General features: G+C 37.0%; 1 pseudogene; it reads left to right on the top strand.

Moving 5' to 3' along the window:
* On the top strand, positions 1-23,664 carry LOC122135455 (annotated as a pseudogene).
* Positions 23,665-25,271: the final 1,607 nt, after the last annotated feature.

The following is a 25,271-nucleotide window of genomic DNA, read 5'->3' as shown; positions in this document are numbered from 1 at the left end:
ATGTACAAGACTGAGATTTGCCCGCACTTAATGGGTGAAGGTCATACTCCTAATCCCCAGACGTTGTGGAAGGTCTGGCCAGAGTCTTGGTTTCATTGGCCGTGCCCAAAGAGAATGCTGGACCGTATACGTCCAGGAGGTATGCTGAGGACAAAGGACTCTGGAAGCTTCCTAATGAAGAACCTTAAGGACACAGAAAGGATGCAGCTGTTGAATGACCTTGGATTGCAACCCAGAGACCGGAGTGCTTCAGGTAGGCTTTTGCAGGTTGGCTACTAACCCATCTCTCTCCTGACCAGAACTCCTAGGTCTGTAATAGATCGGCCTTTTTTGTAAAAAGCCAGATCATAACGTATGCTCTTGAATTGCCCTTGATAATTCCGCCATCGGAATAGAACCTGTCAGTGCGGTGGGCGGCACAATCGGCTAAAAAATGTTTTGCTTGTTACATTATAGGGGGTGCTACTTTCCCTGCCTCTCTGGTTTCCATCCTTGCCTGAGTAATTGTAAGCCACACTTAGCGAGTGTGAAGTCCTGCCTCTGTTACTCTGAAGGACCTCAGTTGGGAAAGTGTTTAATTGGCGCCTTTTAGGTCAAAGATTGTGGATTTGGCTTGCCCTTAAATGCATATTTTAAAGAATTTTGAATTAATTAAAAACTGAATGGGCATTACTATTTATTTCTTATCGCAAAAGCTGCCGTGCAGAAAGGGCTGGGTTTCCGATCAGCCAACAGTTATATGGTATCTCAAAGTCAATGTACGTTTTGGACTTCATATATGCGTTTTTTTTCTCTTCTCTCCGCCTGACATACCCTTTTAACTTACCTGCTCTCTTGACATAGCAATGATAATAAGGGCCACTATCTGACCAATTTTCATATACTGATTTACAATTGGGACGATTCGATTTTCAATTTCACTTGTCATTGACCGCAGCTGGTAAATGCCCAGAACAACAAAAGAACACATAGCCCTTGCAAGACATTCTGTGTTTGATGACCTCTAATCTATCACAAGGTCGTGCCACCCTCTGGCATTTGCCTAAACAAAGGCGAGATCAACCCAATCTATAAAATCTGATTAGTTGTGTGTGTGGTTCCTGTCATTTGGTGGCCTCCTCCTTTGTCTGTATTTGTTTCTCCACTCTCTGCTTCTTGCTGTCTTCTAGCCAGTGCCTCTCTTCTCTGCCATCCAGATAATTCCATTCATGTTTGTAATGCCATAACATCCATCCAGTTCAAGACGCACTCTGTGATTTATTACCCCCAAAGTCCTCCGGTCCAGCTTCCAGGACTCTTCCCCTCACTCCTTTCCGTCTATCTGTGGATTCCCGCCCCATAATTATTCTGTTTGGAGCTGTTTCTGCATGTTTTCCAGTGCTCATAAAAGTTCATTCTGTGCTGAACTTGTGAACCATTGGGCATGGGAAATTCCTTTCCCCTGGGAAGTACTCTGGATAACCTGAACCTCTCCAAGCACCAGAGGAGCTTCTGGTAGAATCCTGAATGGTGGTTTTTAGTGCTTTGGCTATTCCTTAACACGAAACACTGTAATTATCAGGAATAGAATGAAATGAATGGGTTGCCGCACACAGTTTCTTAAGACATTGATGGGCATCTTATGCTGAGTGTACACCAACCGCCGAGATACCATTCCTCCTTTTGTTTTAGACAGGCTAGACTGTCCATTTCCTTTCACAGTACCAACCGTGTAGTTTAGCATCTAATGTGGTTCTGTGGTGGAAGCAGCGATTGGCAACAGAGCCACAGATTAACATATATTTAATCATCATCTATTTCTATGTTATACAAGTATTGAGGAGGAAGCTACTTTAAAGTAGTTTTGGCAACCAGAGTTTCAAAAGTTAGTTAAACTACAGGGAATCTATTCCGCTTAAAAAAAGATATTTGGATAAAAAGCTACTAACGAAAAAGGAGCTACCACTCTGAAATTAGTGAGCAATATTTATGTGAGCATATTATCAAGTGTATTTACACTGACACAAGAAGAATTTAGTTAGTGGTGCCAGCATTAAACAAAGATATGTTTCACTACATACAATGAATAAAATTAGAAGGGGACTCTCTTGGCTTTCACTACATACATACTGTATGATAAAAAAAGATAGTTTATGAGAGTGTTTGATTATGTACTCACTTGGTTTGTAAAATTGTGTTTAATGCAATTTATAAGCAAACAGCAATGGTGACTTGTTGTTGGTCTACACTGCTAATTTTTATGCAAAAGTGCGGTGGTACTAGGAAACAGGGCTTTTTTTAAAACCCCCCACTCAAACTACAAGAAGGTTAAGCAAATGAGCTTACTGCCATGTTCCTGGCAAATTTAGTTACATATCTACACTGTTCATGTATAATTGTATGTAGCTGTACTTTCTAAGGTACTTTAAAAATAATACCAACAAATTAGCAATCCGCAGCCCTTCCATGTCCAGATCTATACCACGTATGTACGGGCTCTAGGGTCATCCTTATTTTTTCACCTTTATTTTTGGGGCGCAAAAGCCATGTTTGTAAATTTTAAACTGTGTCTGGCTTCTGGTCTCATTCGGCTTCCACTATGTCTTTAGCTGTACAAAACAAGCTCTTTTTTTGCTGCTTGATATTGCAAACTGTTGTGACGTTGCTTTATTATTTTAATGTATTATAATAATTCGGAACACACTGTTTGTAGTGCAAACAGTTTTATAACCCTTTCAACCCTCTACATTGCGAGTAAAATGAACTTAAATATGTGAACTAAATCTTTACGCTGGTTAGTGACTAAATGAAAGGTCTAATATTAGCCAACCATGCTAATAATTCTCCGATTTACTCACCGTGTGTGAGTTGGAGGCTAAGTTAAGTTTTAGCACAGAGATATTTTTCACTCGCTGAACAAATGACTGAACGTTTCACTCTCCGTCAAGTGATCTGTGCTATTTTTTCAGTTCCATTCATCACAATGAAGGCGCAGCGCACCTTTTTGACGTATCATAAACTCTAGTGTAAAAGGCCATGACGAACTCGCCCGTCGCCTTTTGGCTCACACGCACACAGAGGAGAGAGAAGGAGAATTGGACATGCAACATGTACAACGCTGATCTTTTGTTGTCTTCCTGCTTCAAAATAACGGCCGTTCCTTTTGAATTCTTCTGCTTTTAAGACTGCCCCCCCCCTGCCGGGTTTTCCGGTAGTGACCCGAAACAATGCACAGGATTGCAATCCATTGGCTTGCGCTCAGATCATCATCCCTGTTTTGATTTCAGCAAATCATTTTCGGCCGAACGCACCAAAAACTGATTAATATTCATGAATCCAGCAGCTCATTAAAGGGATAGTTCACCCAAAAATGAAAATTTGATGTTTATCTGCTTACCCCCAGGGCATCCAAGATGTAGGTGACTTTGTGTTTCTTCAGTAGTACACAAACTGAGATTTTGAACTCAAACCGTTGCAGTCTTTCAGTCTTAAGAATGGATGTGAATGGGAATCATGGCTAAAACATACAATTAAAACAAACAAAACAAAACAACAATACACAAACAAAAACCAAAATTAAACCATGTGGTCGTGACGCTACACTGAATGTGTGTAAAGACACAAAACGATCCATCTGTACAAGAAACTGAACAGTATTTTTTAATTTTTTTTATTTTTTTTTACCTCAGATGCACTGCAATGCCTGAACTGTTAGAACTCTCCTTAATTGCCTGCAGTAACGCGTCTTCTTTCTTCTTGCTTTAACGGCGGATCACAGACTTATATAAGTGCATTACCCGCCACATATACTCTCAAAAATGGAACCCTTGCACACTCTATCTACAATCTCAATTGGGGAGTCCGTCAGTAGGGCCTTTCACACCGCAGGAACCTTTTTCATAATACCAGAAGTAATTGTGGACGCTAACCCATTTTGGGCGTTTTTAGTCACGGACCGGGACGGCCTTTTTTGAGAACCATTAGCTCCTACTCCGGAGCAGGGCTAACCAGCACAACTGGTACTACCAGTGGTTGTATGTATGCATTGATTGTCCAAAACCGTTTGAAAAAGCCCTCGCCGTCCATTATTTAAAAAGGTGTAACATACTGTAAACATTGTGGCAACTTATTTTCGCACGCATGAGAACAGCGTTCCATATACGGATTCGAAGGGCAGGGCCACTGTATCAATGTACACTGCCAGTTGTTTTTTTTTTCGTGTATGTTTTGTCATGATTCCTTTCACATCCATTATAAGACGACAGATCTACAATGGTTTGGAGTTAAAATTCGCAGTGTCTACTGACGAAACAAGTCCCTACATCTTGGATGCCCTTGGGGTTAGCAGATAAATATCAAATTTTCATTTTTGGGTGAATTACCCTTTTTAATCCTTAGTAATCCTTACTGCGTTTTTATTTCTAAATATAGAATTTGTATCATTATTATCTTATCAGTATTTTTGTTTTTTTGTTGTTTTTTAACAATTTTTTTTTTTCTTTTACAGAAACACTGAATGACCAAAAAAGCACCACTACCATCCAGTTAAAATTTCATTTTAAAATGACTAATATGCATTCAAACAGGGTTATCAATTTTTAATTCTAATTACTAAATTTTCTATCATTAAATAATCTTGATTATCATATTATAAAGTTTTGACTGACTGATGTTAAGAGAATATATCTATCTATCTATCATCCAAAATGAAAGTTTGTGTTTAAATATATGTGTATATTGTGTATTTTTAAAATCTATATCTAAAAAATGTAATCCAATGGCAATTAATTGCCAGGTGTCCGTAGAGGCTTGCGTTTACCGCACTTTTTTGTTGTTAATGTTGTTTTTTTTGATTTGGTATTTATTAAGTTGTTTTTGAAATTAATGGTTTGTGGCTTTAGTTTTTTTACTCTTTCCTCAGCTTTTTTGTTCATTTTAAAATACAAATATTATAGGGTTTTTTTTTTACTTCTTTCCTAAAAAAAACTTCTTCCTTACATTGTGCTTTTTTGTACTGTAATTAAGCCATCCATTATCTAAGCCTCATTTTTTTAAAATTAAATTTAGCGAACTTTTTTTTTCCTCACAAAAAATTTTCACTCTCACTTCTTTTAGTTTGTAATTTTTTTAAATGCCATGAGGCCCTTTAACCCCTGCTTCAGTTTCCAATACTGTGAGGTTTTCTGGCAGAAAACAGCCCTTCCTCCAGCTAAGGAGAAACCGGCCCTGTTTTTGTCAGTGGGAAAACCCAAACCCCAGCACTGTTGAAAGGGTTGCCCACTACAGGCCCCCTTTTTTTGTCTGGCCAAACAGGTGCTGCAAGTCACGTGAAAAACATTTGTCCCAAAGGATAAAATTTTAGAAATTATCAATGGGCCCGAATAATTTTAAATTTTGCGGTAAAAAAGGCCTTTGTTTTAAAAGTCCCAAGTCCTGCCTGAAATGCTGAAGCCAACCCCTTTTATTTTCCCTTTTTCCTACACAACATAAAATTTTTTTTTTTTTTTTCCCCTGACAACCAGCAAGATTTAACCTTTATACAGTTATGCTTTGTTTTCCCGCTGATTTTCGGGAGGTTGAGAATTATGTGACCCACATTTTGCCAGAGACTGGGTTTTTAATCACCTTTCATGAGCCCCGTTTTACTGCATTTTATCTTCTGTCTTTAAACTGGGTTATGAGGTCATTTCGATGATGTAGAGGCTGGTTTGGGTGACCTTGCTCAGATTTAGCCAGGAGCATGGTACTTTGTTAACAGCCCCCGCGTTAGCATAGGCTGCTTGCTCAGCCAGCTTGACAACGGGCAGACAGGCCTGTGAGTTAATGCAGTCAAGGTTGAAGTGGCTTGCCTCCAGAATGGTTCTTTCGGCGCCCTTGCACCTGACTAGTTTTTGTTTTCAGCTGGAGAAAATGGCAAAACGGGACTTCTGAAAAATCCCCTGGATGGGGTTTAAATGAGTCAGGATTTTGGAAAGTAAGAGAGAATTAAATAAAAACGATCTTTAAATTGTGATGTCCCGCAGCCATCACATAAACATGCATCGTAACGCCAACCTATAACAATTGCTGGTTTATTTGGATAGTCAGTTTATAAGCACAAGTTTTTACTTAATAGTTCTGAACACTTTTTTTTGCTTCTAAATCTTTATATTTAAGTTTTGTAATTGTTTTGGTTCAAGGAATGCCTTTGACAAAATTGAAGGGAACAAGTTCTTTTCTGCTGGTGTCACTATGCCTCCCCACTTTGCCCGTCCTGTCACTAATAAAACTACACCTCCAAATGATATATCTTGTTTTTCCCTGAAGCAATGTTTTTCACCACCTCAGCCGTTTGCAAGTTCCCCTTACATGTTTCATAACTTGAGTATCACAATTAAAAGTAAATAGGGTAGCCTACTTCATAATTGGTTAGTTGGGTATGGAGGAACCCTTAGGTTTGGGTATGGCGGGACCCCCCCCCCCCCCAAAAAAAAAAAAAAAAAAAAAAAAAATGAAGAAGAAATTTGAGTATTCATTTTAGCCACATGAAACAAATACATAATATAAATTAGAAAGTATTTTTTTTTTTTAATTGAACGAAAATGCTTAAATTTATTAGGCATTTCCCTAGTCTGTGCTGTTTTGATAACTATTAACTGATTGTCACATTTCTCTCATTGAGAGTAAGCAGTGTAAAACCATAAGCAAAATTGGCATATTTATGCCCACATATGAATCTAAAGTAATATTTTTATATATATATGATATAAATTTTATATATATATATAAAATATATATATGCAAAAAAACTTTTTTTTATGCAATAAATGATTAAAATTAAAATTAGCACACTTCTCGACATATTCTTCTCATTATCTTTGTTATTAGAAATAAATAATGCTTATGTGATGCAGCTCTAAATAACTAGTAACAATTCTAGTACAATTAATACTAGTACAATATTACATAATATTACTAGTATAAATACAAAAAAAAAAAACAACTAGTATCATTTCAGTTGTTCAATGTGTTTTTTCCCATTATATTGACATTAATAATCAATATTATTACAGTGCCATATGAAAATGTAATTAGAACTATCGTTGTGATAATAAATAAATAAATATAATAATAAATAAATTGTTTTATATCTTAAATGTATAGTTCAACGACCCAAAATGAAAATTCTGTCATTCTCCAACTGTTCCAAGCCTGTATGAGTTTGTTCACGTTGTCACGTCACTTGTTTGTTCTGGACAAAAAATAATATCTGAAATGTTGGAAACCAAGCATTGCAGTTGACGGTATTTATTTATTTTTTTGTATGTTTATTTATTTTTTTGTCTACATATGGATTTCTTTTAATGATGATTTGTTTATTTTGATTTTGATTTGTTTACTTTGTTTTCATGTTTAAAGATCACAGGAGCTGGTAGCACAAAGAATGTAAGGATTTTTCTTTTAAATCTCAAATCAAAAAGAATGCCTTAAAATAATGAGCAATCAGCACCATTGTAATCCCTTCCTATATCTTTTGTTCGATGGCCATAAATGAACAACCCAAACCCTGGTTGCCTGTGCTTTGTTCACAAATAGACCACGTGGACTGGGCTATAACGTAGAAAAAACCTTCAGCAGGTTATCTCCCCTTCTCTTCACTCGTCCTTGTCCTCCAGCTGAGTGGATTGGTGGTCTGTAGTCTGGGATGGGATGCAGAGAGGGAGGAGATTTTTGGGGGAAGGCGGGAGAAAAGACTGCCCAGCTGTAGAATAAGCACTGCACCCCGCAGGGCACGCGATCGTCTCTGTAGACCTGACTCTGTTTTAAAATTTAATAGCCGAAAGCAAAATGTCAGACAGGTGACTGGTCTGGCTTCCACGCCTGCGTGGCGGACTCTGCAGGTCAACGATGGGGGTTTGAGGAAAAGGGCAAAGTCAATTAATGCTGAAGAACAAAAACACTCTCAGTTTTAGTCCTTTCTCTCTAACAGCCCTTTAAAAATTGGCTTATCTGACCTCTGGAATATGTTTCACAACCCGGCTAGAGGATATTTTTCGTCCACAATGCATTTTTTTTTTGCATTTATTTGTAGTCAATTCTCACTCCCCTTCATCGTAATACTCAGTGCTTGTCCTACATGTTTGTTTTCAGATCCCCAGGGATTGACTGTGAATGGGGAGAATTTCACCACACCCTGGCACAGCATTTTACATGAGAAAGGCGGTTTAGTGACGATTAACCGTGAACCTGGGAGGTAAACTTGCTGTTGTCTGTAGTGATACTGTTTAAGCTGTAGTTTAGGGTTGCACTTAACATCTATTTTGGTAACACAACTCTTGATGCCAAGGCAACAAGAAGCCTAATGCTAAACTAAAAACCCCCTGCCCTATATCATAACTGGAACAACTCTGTAACTGTACTTTTATATATTATTATAGTATATGTTTTACCATTCCCAAATTTTATCTTATCTTATTTATCTTATTTATCTTATCTTATCTTATCGTATCTTATCTTATCTTATCTTTCTATCTTATCTTATCTATCTTATCTTATCTTATCTTATCTATTTTATTATCTTTCTTATCTATCTATTTATTTTCTTCAAATAATCAGTCTTTTCCCTGCAGTTCTAAGCCATATTTGGCTCAGAAACAATGTGTGTTGGGATCTGGCGGTATTTAAATCTTTAAAATTTGTATAAATTTTTTTTTTAAATCTGTGGCCAAAACGAATATGGAAGTTGCGAGTGGTGACTTTAAAGGGTTATGCGATCTAATTTATTAAATTGGTCAAGCATGGGGAAAACAAATGAAAAAATAAAACTACTCAATTTCACATTGATTAGTGTTCTTCAAATGTTGCCAATAAAATGTAGCATACTTTTTCTATGCCAAAAAGGAAAATATCCATTATGATTTTTTTTCCTTAATTTTATTTGTCAAGTTAGTTTTGCATCAAATACAGTGTGATTTCAGTAATCGAGAATCACAAACGCTTTCATGCACTTGAACTTACCCACATGCCAACAAACCAGTGAAGACTCAAAACAGTTTGAAAATTTCTAGCAAAAGAGCGTAGGCACCAAAGCTGTTCTAGATTCTCTAGATTTGAGTCCTTGCACAGATTTGCAGACAGTAATTACAGAGTTACCTATGTATTTTAGAATTTTCCTTGAGTTAGTCCTCAAATGACAAGAGAATTTATAGAAATGTTAATATTTAGTCTGTCCATGAGCTCATTCTCTCAAATTGCTTGGGTATGCTAAACTTATATGGACTGATCACTGCTGTGCTGTATCATTGTTTAGGTTGTTTTTGTTAATGGTTAAGAAAGTGTTGTGACGAACAGCAGCATGAACGAACATCAGACAGCCAACAAGAAGTTTGTTGCCGAGAAATTTACTTGGTGAAGAAATTACTTCTGTGACTGTTCAGTACAGACAAGACAAGCTAACAAGAAATCTGCTTGATGTTCATGGCCATGGTGTTAAACATCAGCACATCTGGCATTTTACTATATTTGTCATTTCATGTTGACAATTAAAAGGCATTTAGTCACATGTCTAAGGGCCTCTCGATCTTCGGTACACACTCTCTTCACCGGATCTGACTAAGGTTAAGTATACCACGCTCTCATTAGAGCCAGTGTAGGGCTGTTTATTCTACCTCAACTGCCCACTATTCTCCTTGTTTATTAAACACAAAAATATCGTAATGGGAGTGTCCCAGGAACTGTAATCTTCGTGTCGACTGAGTGTCGTTCTCAATGAACTATATTTAGAATTACCTTGTGTTCTGTTAATAATTTAAATATATATTGACAAAATCCAATCCCAACTTAATGGTTTTGTACGTATATTTAGACAATGTAATTGGGGGGGGGGCAATTAAAATAAATTTCTTAGTCTCTAATACTGACCGTTATCCTTAAGAAGAAAGTCAACCGGGCCTCAAAATAAGATCCTTTTTAACTGTAGACGAAACTTCTTTGCATTTATAGCCTCATTGCATGTTTGAATCCACACTACAGTTCCTGTTACTCATAAATGATAGTAATTTATTTCATTACATGTAGGATTCAATAAATCTATACATTTTTTAACCTTCAACATTAATAATTTTAGACCAAATTATTACGCGCTCCCTTTCTTATGTTGCACTCACGCATATTATGAAGTTCTTTTTGAATGTTTAATAAAGCTTCGCTTACTGATGTAGGATAAACCTATTTTGCAATTCCAAAATGGTGAAATACACCATTGTGAAATTTACAGATTAAAGATATATGAACATTACAAACGTGTATGCAATATGGAAAAACAAGCCTGAAGCAAAATTAACGGACACATACTGTATCTCCAATGTAATAAGAATAATAATAATGGGCGTACAGAAACAAAATAATAATATTATGAATACTGTTAGTTGGCTTACAATTTAAGTCCCACTGCAGGCAGCCTCAATAACTGAGACATCGCAACACGTTTTCCTTAAAATAGTGTTTGTATGGGTGCATATTGAGAGAGACACTTGTATCCTAGGCACATTTCACACTGTTAGTTTTCACTTCTGCTTTCAATAAAGTTGTTGCATGCTTGAGGTTAAAATAGATGTTGATTGTATAGTGAATGCCCAGTATCATTTTAGTTTTGTTTTATCATTACGTTTTATTTTTTAAACCTATGCATGCGCATCTGTGAGCAAACCAGCACTCAAGATCATGAAACAAACGGTGCTCTCTCGGGACTCTCTCTCTCTTCATCTCTCCTTACCATCAAATACTATCTACAGTACTTGTTCAGCATTTTCACTTACTTGCCTTTTGACATATCTGAACGCACTACAAACTTTCCAGTAATTTCTTTGAGATATTAATGTCGACAAAGCTTGCAGCATCTTGTCAGCAGGCCACGCGCCTCAATCCACTCAGTGGCGCTCTGCTTATCAGACTCACGCAACATCCGCTATACAGGGCGTCTGGAATATTGAAATGTTTAACACTATAATCAAATTACTTCCATGTTACTTCATAGCACATCCTTAATCTCTAATCCACTAAACTCCATTCTATTTTCCTGTGTTTCTGTTTTCAGTGTTTTTTTTTTTCTGGACGCAGATCTGTTCACCAAGTCTGTTTAGATATCGGCTTTTGTATCATTGGAGCATTTTTTACGATAATGAGTGTGAGTACAGGTTGCGCAGAATCGGGCCCAGTAGCGGTGTTATTATCGGTGCTCCCTATTACAAACACAATGCACATAACAGACATGCTCTCATGTGAGATGCTGTTTGAGAAGGCCATGACATTGTAAAAACTGCAAGTTTACTTCTTTCTCAATCCGCTCCTCTGGAGGAAGGAAAGCCATTGTCTGCGAGGCTTTTTCCATTTTCAGCAGGGTGAGATTCTCTAGAGATCTGCTGGGGCACACGGTTTTCGGTCTCGTTCTCCTCTTTCCTTATGTTGTTGTTTTTATTTTTTTTTTTCATCCCCTGTTGTACCATTTACATGATTTTATTACTATGACATTTCATCCAACATAAACTAATTCACATAATCACAAAGACTTAATACTTAACATTGCTTATTACGTCAACTAAGCAAAGCGTTTTGTCAGCTGTCCATGGGCTAAAACATACTGACAATAATTATAAAAATTTACTACATTTTTATCTTTTTTAAAGTTAGTATTTTTAAGATATAACCACTATTCCACAATGTTCCCATTCTTAACCACTATTATGTGTATTTATTTATTTATTTATTAATTAATTTATTTATTTTTTTATATATTTATTCCTTGAAGCAAAAGCTGTATTTTCCAGCACCATTACGCCGTCTTCAGTGTCACATGATCCTTCATTGTGAATCATTCTAAATCTGAGGTTGCTGCTCAAGAAACTTTTCTTCTTATATTCATCAGCACTGAAAACAGTATTGTGCTGCGTAGTATTTTTTGTGAAAATAGTGATCCTTTAATTTTTTTCAGGATGAATTGAAATTAACATTAAAAAAGCATTTGTTTGAAAAAGAAATGTTTGGCTATAAATCTTTGGTTAAAAGAATCCTATGCTAAATAAATAAACTCTCTTTTAAACTTTACGCTGGCCCTAGTTTCGACTCAGCCATCTTTGTTGAGTCCCAGGATGCATGAAACTACGTTAAAAGCAGTTATAGTAGATGCCGATGACCGAACAGCCCTCCCGGGCCTCCTTATGCAGGTCTTTCTTTGCTACAAGGCCACCCTTAACCATCATTACAGAGCAAGACTTCAACAAAGCCCAACACAAAAGCGTCTTGGCCTGCTGTGCTCTTCCATTCAAATCCTTCCTCTTTGAGGTTTGGCGAGGTGTATTCCACCCCATCTCCATGGATTCTCCTCCCCTTCTTTCTGGAGCAGTAGCCCCTGAGCAAACCCACACAGGAAGTGTGCCTGGGGACATATTGTGAGCATTGCTGTGAACGCTGCTGATTGACTCAGTACCTCTTATAAGAGTTTGAGTGGGCCTCTTTACTCACAGACTATCATACCGCGCTTCCGCTTTTGCCTCACGCTAATTACTAATATCACAATGAGCTAATATGTTTTGTTATTGCACCCTCCATTTTATAGTGCTTTGGAACAAATTGGATTTGAGATTAAATTGTTGGCCACGTTTTAGCAACTGATTAGAGGGATGTGTGTCGTTTTGGATTTGTTGCACCTAACTGGAGCGTGGCCTGATAGTTTGAGTCTTATCTCATCTGTCCCTTCTTAGAGGCTGTGGCTAAAGAGTCAAAGGCTTAATGCAACATCAAAGCTGTCTAGCTTCTGCGTGTACACCACTGATAGAAAGACAGATTTGGAGAGGAGACAAGGACGGGGGTTTGCACAAAAAACAGGATTTTTGAGGGCATGATCCACATTGTTACTGGTGACAGTAGTGGGCTACATTGTTGTCTTGAACATAAATACGTTGAGTACTAGTGAGTTATGTCAACTAAGTATGATATTTAGCATTTTTTTGCAATTTTATGAAGGAAAAAAACATTCTTCTACACACCACACCACACACAACACACACACCACACACATATATAGATTTTATCTATGTACATTCCATCTATTCAGTGTCCAAAGGAGTATAGCAACATTTGCATGATGGTACATTATATGACTATTTTTGAATCAGTAAACTTTAACGTTTTCAAAACCCAATCAATACAAGGATGAAGATCTTGGACGCTGTTATTTTGAGATTTGACCTTCGATCACCTTGAGACCTCCGCTTTCCCATCAACCCCACCACACACAGCATACTGCACACATATGCATATTGGTCAAAAGTAGTGTTAAATACAGTAGTATGGCGACATGCCACTCTGGTGAAATATTGTGTTCTCCCTTTCTACATTACTTCAGTTTAAGCTGGTAGTGTAACAAAAAAGCTCTCGGTCCTGAAATGAAGCTGTTTGTTCGCCATGATCCTTTTACTGATTGTATATTTATAGAAATAATATGTGTATGATGAGAATATTAATGAGACTCTGCATTAAACTTTAACCAGATTCTGAGGCAGATTAAACCTAGCCTATTAAAATTTTCTCTGGACTGTGAAATAAGAGAGAATCAGATTGCTGATTGTACTTGCCTTTTTGCCTTGCGCCTGCGCACTGTCTGTCGACATTATCAGTGAAGAAGCTCTCATGAGTCATTTTGAGTAGCTTGGGAAAATGAAGCGGGGTGAAATTATTTCTGCAGATAATCAGCCGGAAGGTCCTGCAGAACAAAAAACAAGACGAAGGTTTTGTACATTTCTAATATGAATCATTAAAATAGACTGGCACTCTGAATAAACCAGATTGTGCCAGTCAGGCAGTGAATGTATTTGGTTTTTCCTTCTATTTAGCTCTAATTTGTGCCTTTTGAGATCTACTTGGCTCTACACTTCCATGCTGTGGTAGATGGAATAGACAGAAGTAGCGTAAATGACAACGTGTCCATCTGGAAGGCACTGAAGAGACCATCCCATTTTTGCTGGGGGTACAGCTGCTTTGCTTTGGCCCCCCCCGCATTTGCCCCATCTGAATAGGCTAGCAAAGTAAAGTCAACAACTGACAGATGCCTCCCAGCATCACACAAATTTCCCTGCTCTATGTGAGTCAGACAAAATAAGCATCATATTAAAAATAATAACCTGCTGTTTCGCATTCCGATGCAATTGATGTCCTTGTTTTTTCCCCCCTCTTCAAGTAGCCCTCCTAAAAGACTGTTAGCTTTTCATCTCCAAACATGTCAAGTCGACGTCTGGACCCAAAAGCACCGCTGTCACATTCAACAATCACAATTCCCCATAGCCAATTTACTGTTATTCTATGAAAGTATTGAAAGTTTCACATGGCGTAGTCAACTTGAGTTTTTGGGCCGAAGAAACGTTTTTTATTTGAACTTGATTTGGGTGAAGGGGTACGCTGGGAAATTTTGAAAGTTTACGCAGAGGGTCCTTTTGAACTTTATTGCACATAACGCCAAATCGTCCTTGGTGTGTACTTCTCAGAGTTTCCCGTTCAGACGAAGGTCTGGGCCATTTTGCAAAGTAACCCTGGGTGCAAATGCGGGCGGAGGTGGGCGGTGAACTACGTGGGGCGAGGAGCTGTGGGAGTTTCTCTTCAATGCCTCCCTGGGAAAAGAGAGTAGACCTGGCCAAGCAATTGGGATGGACATTGCGGAGTCCTCTTACTAACACGACTTTCGACCTTTGCTCTCTCTAATACTGCTGGTACGTTAGCTTCGATACCTTCGCACGTGGGCCCGCGGGACGGGAAAGTATTGTTGTGGATGCAGAGAATGTTCTGATGGTGGCCGACAAGAGGGTTTGATCAAACAGAGTAAGTAAAATAGATTGGCATCTTCCCTACATTGAACCTCAATCTGTACACACAGTGTTTCTTGATTTAATGTAGTGACAACTGAATCCTACACACAAATTTGCTTCCCAAAATGTACACATCCACCTATTCTGAGTTCATAACAATAACATTTTGAATTGATATTGTTTAAAGGAATCGTTCACAAGGTCCGTAAATGTACAATTCTGGAATCATTTACACAGTGGCTGGGTATATTACTGATTACAACTCGCATGATGGAAATAATATTTTGTTATTTTCATAATTGTGTTGGATTACTCATATTAGGTTATGTGTTCTGACTACCTTTTTTACTTTTAAGATTACTTTTGACCTAAATATAGTCATTCTTTTTTTTTGTGATCATGAACATCATTATGCCCACGGTTTCCCAAACTCATGAATGAACTACGGTGTTTGTGAGTTGATAAAAAGCAGGAAGACTTTGTCAAATATATATAGATATATTATATAACGCATAATATCTATATAATATATATATATATATGCTCTTATATATATATATATATACACCCCATAATTCACATACTATATATATGCACATACACACACATATACACACTGCCGGTCAACAGTTTTTGGGATCAGAACTACACAAAAACACAGACAACACAATAAAAAAAAAAAACACTAAAAAAAAAAAAAAAAGTTGGATCAGAAAACGTTTGTAATTTTTTTTTACAAGAGTTTTCTATGCTCATTCCAGGCTGCATTTATTTTGATCAACAATACAGGAGAAAAATTATATTTACTATGTGGATATATATCTAATATACTGACAGTGATATCATGCTGCAACTGTTGTGCTTCTTAATATTTGTTAATGGAACATGTCAAAATCTAATTTCAGATTCTTTGATGATAAAATTGCAAAGAAGAGCATTTATTCCGCATTTAACATATTTTACTAACAGTCTTCACCTACAGTTCACATGCTTCCTTTCAGTAAAGCATTCTAATATCTGATTTATATGAAAGAATTAAACTTTTCTTCGGCAAGGATGTGTTAAATTGTTATAACTTAATAACAAAGATTCTATTGTTAGAAAAAATATTCACATTTTGAAGTAAATGCTGTTCTTTTAAACTTTTTTTGGTCATCAAAGAATCTGAAAAAAATATCGCAGTTTCCACAAAACAAAAAAAAAAAACACATTTTAAAGTACAACTGTTCCAACTTGATTAATATCTAATTATAAATCACATATTAGAATGATTTCTTAAGGATCCTGTGACACTTTATACTGGAGTATGGCTGATGAAATTTTTTTTTGCCATCACGAAATAAATTATATTTTAAAATGTTATTTGTGCATAGATACACCTTGATAGAATGCCTTTAGAACCCAAATGATGCAGAAAGTGCTGTAAACAGTCCTGTAGCCATCAGCATCTAGTGCGTCACCCGTGCACATAGACATTTTGTGTGTACCTTTTGTTTTTTGTTGACCAAGAATCTTCAGGGGATTTTTACCCCATACTCAGCCTAGAACACTATGCCTCAAGAACCAAGGTTTGTTCCTGAAAGTGCTGTAGATACCCGCAATACAGTGTCTTTGTGCGTCCACGGGTGTCACAAGAGACATCACACGTGAGGACAGAGTGGACGCCAGTTGTGTCTCTTTTTAATGGCCACTTGTCACGGTGCCAAGAAACCCCTCATCAGATAGCACCTCTGTCCATTTTTTTTTTTCGATAGAACGAGGGAGGGTGTCCCCTTTTAGCCGTAGATCAAACAGCTTCCGCTAGGATGCGGTTGGACAATTGGTTTAGCTCAGGCTTTTGAAGAGTAACTAAAGCTAAACACTGTTTTTACAAGCAATGTTGAGTATGTTGGGTTTCATTCACAAATAATTTACCGTTTAAGTTTTTGTAATTATGTTGAGTCAAAAACAGTTCTCGACGCTAAATGTCCCCTGGTTTACAACATGTTGGTACACACGTTACTATCTTACCCTTGTATTGATGTTAATGATATTTGGATTATGTCTGGACTATCTATGGATGAGTACCATAATGCACACCCAGGTGTATCTCCATGTAGGGCTTCTTGCACAACAACCTCTGTACGAGCGTTCTTCATATAGAGATCTTTTAATACAAACGCTAGTGCCATTCTCAAAAGCAGTTGAAAAAAATAACACCAAACACACTATAGATTTTTTTTTTCTTCATATAGATATATTTTAGTTCAAGATATAGTGCTTTTCATCATTTTTTTTAATTAATTAACCTCATTATTATTATTTTTGTTTAAACCCAGAAACTGTAAGTAAAGTGACCCTACGGTACATATTGTATGTCATATAGTTTTCCTCAATTTTCTAATAAATAACTGATAATGATGATGTATTTAATGTTATATTTGTTTGTTTGTCTTGAGTTTTCAGTTTGGTTTATTTAGTTAAATTTCAACCATCCATCCAACATTTATATATTATTTTATCTGTCCTCCAGCCATCCATCCTCATCTATCCACATTATTAAATTTCAACTCCAGTTTATTTATCCATCCATCCACCCATTTATATTTATCCATCCATCCATTCTGTTTATATTTATCCATCCACCCATCCATCCCGTCATATATACCATCCATTTACATTTGGTGTATTATTTAAATTTTTTGTGGTTCTTATGTTTTATATAAATTTATTACACTGCTCTATGGAATACTTGGATTCTGATGGTCAATTGCAACATTCTGAGGTCTGTTAGCCCTTGATAACAGCCTATAAAAGCTGGAAACACAGGCTCTTCCGGGTTTTGCTTGGTGGTCGTTTAGCTAATAAAATATGAGAAGTCAATTCGATATAATGTGTACAATTTAATTACATCCTGGTATCGCGGACTCGCTCTCTCGTTCCATACAATTGCAGCTGCTTCCATTTTGCAGTGATTGTTTTGTACACTGTAATGGATTATAAGGTAACTACAAGCTGGTAAGATTTTAAAACAGTTTTGGATTAAATATATTTTAGCATTTGCTTCGCATCGGGTTCCTGATCACCTTGTCGGGGGTTATTCTGCAATATCAACCAGCTCGATGTACATCATCCCTTATTTAGGCAAGGCAAGGCAAGGCAAGTTTATTTATATAGCACATTTCGTACACAATGGTAATTCAAAGTGCTTTACATAAAAGAAAGTAAAATAATCATGAAGAAAAATAATAAAAAACAAAAAAAAATACACGCAATTTTAAAACTATGAAAATTATTTAAAAAAATTGACTTATTTAAAATGAATTTAGAAACAGTTAAAAATAGAAAATGATTTTACATAAAATACAGTGAATAACGTGTAAAGTTACAGTGCAATCAGTTCGGGACATCAGCACAGTGCTCATTCAATAAATGCACAGCTAAACAGATGAGTTTGAGTCTCCAGATTTAAATGTGACTAATGTTTTAGCATCTGATGCTCTTCTGGAAGGCTGATTCCAACTGGCGTGGCGGCATAGTAACTCAAAGGCGGACTCCTTGTTTTTGTGTGAACCCTTGGTATTTCTATTTGACTCGATCCTAATGATCTGGAGTGCTCTGTTGGAGTTTATATTCACAGTGAGCATATCTGCAGATGTATTTTTGGTCTAGGTCATTGAAGTGATTTATAAATGAGTAAAAGTACTTTAAAATCAATCCTAAATGTAACTGGGAAGCCAGTGTAAGGACCTGAGGACTGGTGTGATATGCTCAGATTTTCTGGTTCTGGTCAGAATCTCTGGCAGCAGTGTTCTGGATGAGCTGCAGCTGTCTTAATGATCTTCTTGGGGAAGGGCGGTGAGGAGAGACCATTACAATAGTCCACATACACTGCTGGTGATTAAGGCATGAACAAGTTTCTCCAAGTCTCGACTGGAAAACAAAACATATCTTATTCTTGCAATGTTTTTGGTGATGATAGTATGCTGATTTGGTTAATACTTTGACACTTGACTACTGTCTTGCTAAGGTCTGTCTCAGGGGAACACACCAAGATTCCCTGACTTGATTTTGTAGTTGTTTGACTCCCCAGAGTCAAGGTGGTGCAGGTATGCATTCACCTTGGAAACTTCATCTTTGTTTCCAAATGCAATACCTTGGAAATTTTCCTTGTTTAACTGAAGAAAGTTCTGGCACATCCAACTATTAATTTCTATTAATACATTTTGTAGAGGGAGAAACTCTGATTTAGAATCAGTTTCATTGTAAACTGATTGATGAATCAAGGATTTAGTTAGCAAAATTTATGTATATGGCTGGTTGTATAGTGAATAGCAGACATTGTAATCAGATTTGACAGGAAGTTTTTGCAGTACACTCAAAGAAAATTGGCGGTAGTAACACATTTCCAACAACTGTGCAAATAGATTGAGACCAAAAAAGACTCTCTGCTATGAGCAATTGATGGTACAAAAGGCCAGTAAATTTAGGCTTCCAAGTTCACCAGTGCAGTATTTAAAAGAGCACAAAGCAACATTGATCCGCCAGCTTCATAATGGGGAGCTCATCTGCAGTGCTATGGAGAGGAGCCAAGCATACGCCTTTGATACAGAATGTTTGTCTAGACCAGCTGACACGGGAAAGCCACGGCCTAAAAATGAATTTCGATCTGGAGCATTGCTCCGGCTCCACTGGCGCTCTCACAGTCACATTTGTTTCCCTTAGTCTGCTAAAGATGATCAAGTAGCTTCCTTCCACTCTTGCAATAGGCGGATGTCTTTACTTGTAATACAGCACAGATAAGGATGGCGTGTTTATAAAGATCTGAAAGAGAAGGAAGGGATTCAGGCGATGACAAACCTGAATTCAGACTTGAATAGAATATAGGCAGCCCTCTGAAAAGTTTGTATACTAATATGTAAGCCCACAATACAATAATATTACAATCTGTTGTAATTAGTATACAGCTATTGATAACTAATGTATTGCATTCCCTTATAATGGCATTGGCAACTGATTTGTGTAGGTTTATTTATAACTGTTCTATTGTTGAATAAGATGAGTGACATAGGTCATGTTCAGTATTACTTTCTCAAACTTCCTCTGAAGTTGTTCTGTCTTTTTAAATAATGTTCAAGGTTAAATGAATCTCAAATTTTATCAACAGTGTATCTGTCAATGTAATTTCTTTGTCCATTGATCCTTTCTCGAATTTCTCAAAGTGTCATCCAGTGTTGTAACTACCAAGACTTGTTTTTAAATAATGTGAAAAAACAAAAACAAAAAACATGCTAACTGGTTGCTGCCAGAATATACTGCAAGAATTACTTCTCAGTATCAGGGGAGCACCATAAAAATTCACCCTTAAAGCACTGCATCCTCCAGCATCCAGAGGATATATATTCCATAATAAATGTAATAAGTATGGTCATTTCCCATTTCCTACATGTGGCTTTCTGGCTCTACTCATTGCCAGCTTGTGGGTACTCATTTCTATGAAAGTGTTAATTTGTGTTGCTGCACATGGTTACCATAGGTCTTCATGTGTAAGGCTGTTAATGCAAAGAAGAAAAAAAAAAAGAGAAAAAAAGCTGAGCTAATTAACCGCATGCTACAGATACTGTATATACATGGAGTTTAATGCATACTTTACCGAGAATAAGCCTTTAAGAACTTGGTCTTTCATGATCATTACACCTATATGCACTTGCACAAAGGCACAGACCCCTGTTCACATGTTGAGACCTCATATGTCTTGATGTTGCAGCAAAGACGTATGTGACAGGTCTGTGCATTAGAGGGAAGACAGGGCCTGATCACACATCAGTCATACAGACGATGCTGCTAGGGTAAATGACGTCTAACTTCGCCTTGATTCTCAGCATCTACCTGCAGATCTTGTGTTGAGGCGATGATTGAGTTTGGGCAATGGTCTGGGGCCTGAGGTAGAGCCTGATCACCAGAAATACAGGAATGAGTCATTGGAGTCGAGTAGAAGGGACAAGGGCCAGAGTGCGTCGGAAGTTTCTCAAACATGATTAGGGGCCAGAATCTCCTGGGCTCTTCCACTTCCAATCAATTTGACTACATTATTGCATCTCCAAAGAGTTTCCCCATCATAGAGATGGTTATTTATTTGCACTGGTTGCAAGGTCAGCGAAAAATAAGTGTGAAGATGAAGGTTGTGTGTACCGATTGTTCTGGGTGTGTGGAGAAACAGGCCAATTTTGTGTCCCTTTATTAAGGAAGGAACACGCTAAAATTTCCCCAGAAATGTCTGCCGGATTGCTTCTGTGCTGTTTCTAAGTAACAAATTGCTCCTTTAGGTCCACTGGAGTGATATTTTCACTGTGTTCAAACTGAAATGAGTATGACCAAATATAAGATTATGTATAAAAAGCAGATATTGTTTTCAATCTTAAAATGAAAATGGCCTTTTTTTCATAAATGTTTAAAATTGTACTTTAAAAACATAGTTTAAAATGTGCCAAATTAGAAGAAATCTCTACATATTCACATTGGTTTCATAAAAATAAATAAATGAATAAAAACCATCAAAAAACGTCAAACTTCAACATCATTTTTATATCAGATTCAATTTAGTTTAAAATGTCAAATTGTGTAGCTTATTTTCCTTAACATCTTAATTATTTTCAAAAAGCTTTTAAAAATATAAGAGTTTTCATGAAGCAAGAAAAAAGATATCATAGTATAAAAGAAGCAAGAAAAAGGCTATCATACTATAAAAATAATAATATGTTTTTATAGTTTTTCTTGAATTGCTAAACATACTTTGAAACCATCACTCATTTTCTTAAAACCTTAAACACAAATCCAAATACTCAAACTAAATTCACAAAACCTCTGACTCTTCCATCAAAAATCAAACAATCCCCGCAAACCATTTCACTTGACTCAAAATTAAAACCGTGCTCTCAGATCACACACACATGAGTCAATAAAATAAACACTCACGGAGCATGCATTTAGACACTACATAGAAAACTGAAAACACAGCATCCAGAACATTACAGAAAAAGTATATTGTATTGAGTAAACGATTTTGCAATTCTGTAAAAAGATATAGTACATTGCAACTGAATAAGGTGAATATATTGTATAGGCATACTGTATGTTCTGCAAGAATAGTAATTATGCTGAATATTGAATAGAATAATGTTTGTATATATATTCAGCACTTGGATACTGCAAAAATACTTCTGGCAGTCCAACTGCAAAGGCCAAAAAGGTCAAAATAAAACTCTAAATGAATAGCATGCATTTACAGTATACACTCAAATACTGTAGGTTTTGTGCAATTGTAAAAATCAGGGTCAGTGAGAAATTCATTCTGTTTCAGCATCATGTCTTTGTGCTTGAGTCCGGCTTGAGGACTTTGTCAAAATCACAAGTAATGTTGTCTTTGTTTGCTAGACAAAGAGAAAAAAATCCCTCCTGATCCAGATCCAGCCTTGATAACACTCTCTAAACCTTACTTTCCTCTCCTCATCGTCTCTTCCTCCACTTCTTACATGTACTCCTTCCTCCTCTCCTTCCTCAGAATTGTTTCCATCTATTGTTCGTATCATCATTCAGTCACCTGTGCCACTTGTGCACTCTCAACTGGCTCATATTTTGTACAGTTGGTTTGATCACATCATTTGAAACAAGTGTGGAACAATTTTGAATCGTTTGTGTTGTAAACGATGACAACTGTGCTTTAGGAGTTGTTTAACTTTTTCCACTTGTGTGTTAGGCATTTTTGCAGCACAAATGCATCACATGTGAACACACAAAAGTGTCTCAAGTTGAATGAGTAATGTGTTTAGAGTTTTGCAAAAAGAGTGCATACGATTTGCAAATAGAGCCTAACTGCTGAACGTGTTTTAAGGTTTAGCAGAAAGAGTGCTTTATTTTGACAAATTGGTTTAAGCTAGTGAGAATTTGGGTACAGAGATTGTTGGTTTAGTGTTTTAGCAATTCCTGAAAAACCTGCAAAAAATTTATAATTACAATAATTAATTTAGTATATTATTTCTCAACTAATAATCAGGGGCCTTTCATCCATAAAACCATTGTTACCAATAGCCAGGTTTTACATTTAATTTAGTCTGACTTATTGTCAGTTGATTTGGTTCAAAAATAAGTCAGACTAACTGAAATAAGCGCTGGTTTATTTGGTAAACTTGTTTTATGGAACAGGCCCCAGGACAGCAGTTGTAGTCACCCTGACATAAAAAAAAAAAAAAAAAAAAAAAAAACATCAAAATGACAACTCATTTACCAATTGAAAAATATGTTTATCCAAGAGAGGTGTATCAAGTCATTGTATGAATTAATTGCAATTTTTTTGTATTCTTTTTTATAATAAATGTTTTTATCAGCATCACATCATTTGACTCAACTGCCTGTTTGAAACTTGTCGTATTCTTTACAAAAACGGATAAAACATGAAAGAGCAAATTCAGTTTGCCTGTTGTTCATTTTAACTACTGCCTATTAACCTGCTATTAACTATTGTTTCTGTCATCTTCCTGTAGATAACCTGAGAACTATGATGTCTGGTACGAGAGCAAGTTTGAGGAGTGGTGACAGGAGGCTGTCTTTCCCTTCTTCTAAAGCATTGGTGGTGCTCGCGGTCAAGCAGTGGACCACAACTATTACGCCATATGTCAAAATCTACTTTCACGATATGCTGGGGGTGTGGCGCGGGCAGCTCCGGCGGACTTCTTCACGACCCCCCCGCCACACATATTGCAGCCAAAGACGGCCAGCCTCGAAGTGTTGTTGGACGAATGCGCCAACCCTAAAAAAGCGATATGGCCGCTTCCAGGCAGCTAAAGAACTGCGCGAGATATTTAACCCCATCTAAGCAGTGTACCGCTAGTATGACCGCCCCATCCCTGTCAATGCTCAACGTTCACCCATCAATGTCCGTAGGCGGAAAGGCTTGCAATTAATCGCATGTGATTGTCATGTGCATTTCGTCAGTAAAGCCAGTTCTGTGATTAGTAGTAAATCTCTATAAAGTTATAGAGATTTACTACTAATCACAGAACCGGCTTTACTGACGAGATGCGCATGACAATCACATGCGATTAATTGCACAGCCCTAATGTCCAATGACATCTTCAGGTTTTGAGGATCCCGGTTTGAAGGTCTGACGAAGCTTCGGTCTTCTTCTGTGACTTTTATCTCAAACCAATCGCCATTCACTACAATCTGTTCTGTGTACATTTTTGTTTCGCTTTTACGTTAAAGTTTAAATTATTGAAAATGTCTTGAGTTCATTGCTTTTTTATTCAATGCTTTATTTTGCAATATAAGGTAGTGGGTTACTTTTCACCATTGTTCAAAATCCTCCGGCTTCTCACTGGAGCATTACTGAAAATCATCGACACTCTGAAAGGCAGCTGGGACATGTTAGCTGTCCACGAAGCATTAACTCTGTCCAAAACTTTACAGCGCAACGCATTTTCTGCCTAATTGGATTCACTTCCTACATTCCAAGAAGAATGAGTTTTGGCGAAAGCATATTTTTGAGATGGTTCAGAGGATTGTGGAAATCTCTACAGAATTAGAGCAGATTGGCAGAGGGGAAATGAGCTAAATTGCTTCTTTGCAATATACTGTAAAGAGTCTGGTTTTATGTACTCAAACCTCTGAACTAAAAGCTAAGAGCCTAAAACTGAGTCTAGTCAAACCAATTCCACTAAGAGCATAGATTCCATGAATGCGTTTAGACTTGTTAATGAAGGTTTGTATTTGTATTAATCAAGCCATGTCCAGAGAAGACGCCACAGTTGAAATCCAAATTATGTGGATGCTTATTAAATCAGGAGCCGATGTCCAGGTCTCTAATTAGTCATTAACTATACATAACTGTACCAAAGTATATGCGCGATTGGTGCACTATATCGTGTGAACTCCTTGATGATGTGTGAACCGTCGTATTCGTAGACATGGTATTGGAACATGTGAACTTGCTATCTTTACAAAATCCATCTATAACACGTTTCCACTCTTCACAGCTCTGGTGCAATTGAATGAATCAAAATTGAATTAAACGCTTCAACACTAAGATCATTTAACTTTGAGCCATCAGTCATTGTTTTTTCCCCTCCCTGGTTTGATTTTTTGTACTAGTGGATCAAATGAATTAGATCAGTATGCTAACATGCATGCGCTAGATAATGAAGTATTTAGCGTTTGACTGACACAGCATCCACTCCATTTGGAGCCTGGATTTTGAAAGCTAGCTAATCACTTTTCAACATGATGTTTCTAAGCAGTGCAATGAATGAAATGAATTAAGATTTTAATCTTTGTATTTCCATGTTTGGCTCTGGGCCAGTCAGAGTCAAAGCAATAAGTGTCAACCATTTTTTAATTGAAGATCCCCTGCTCTTGTCAAACTAAACCGTGTCCGATGAAGGCTCTCTTTTAGGTGTTGGCACGGAGAGATTTTTTTTGGCAGCC

The sequence above is a fragment of the Cyprinus carpio genome, chromosome A24 (assembly GCF_018340385.1).
Source record: "Cyprinus carpio isolate SPL01 chromosome A24, ASM1834038v1, whole genome shotgun sequence".
Taxonomy (NCBI): Eukaryota; Metazoa; Chordata; class Actinopteri; order Cypriniformes; family Cyprinidae; genus Cyprinus; species Cyprinus carpio.
The sequence above is the reverse complement of the archived record's forward strand: the minus strand, read 5'-3'. Positions and strand labels throughout refer to the sequence as shown.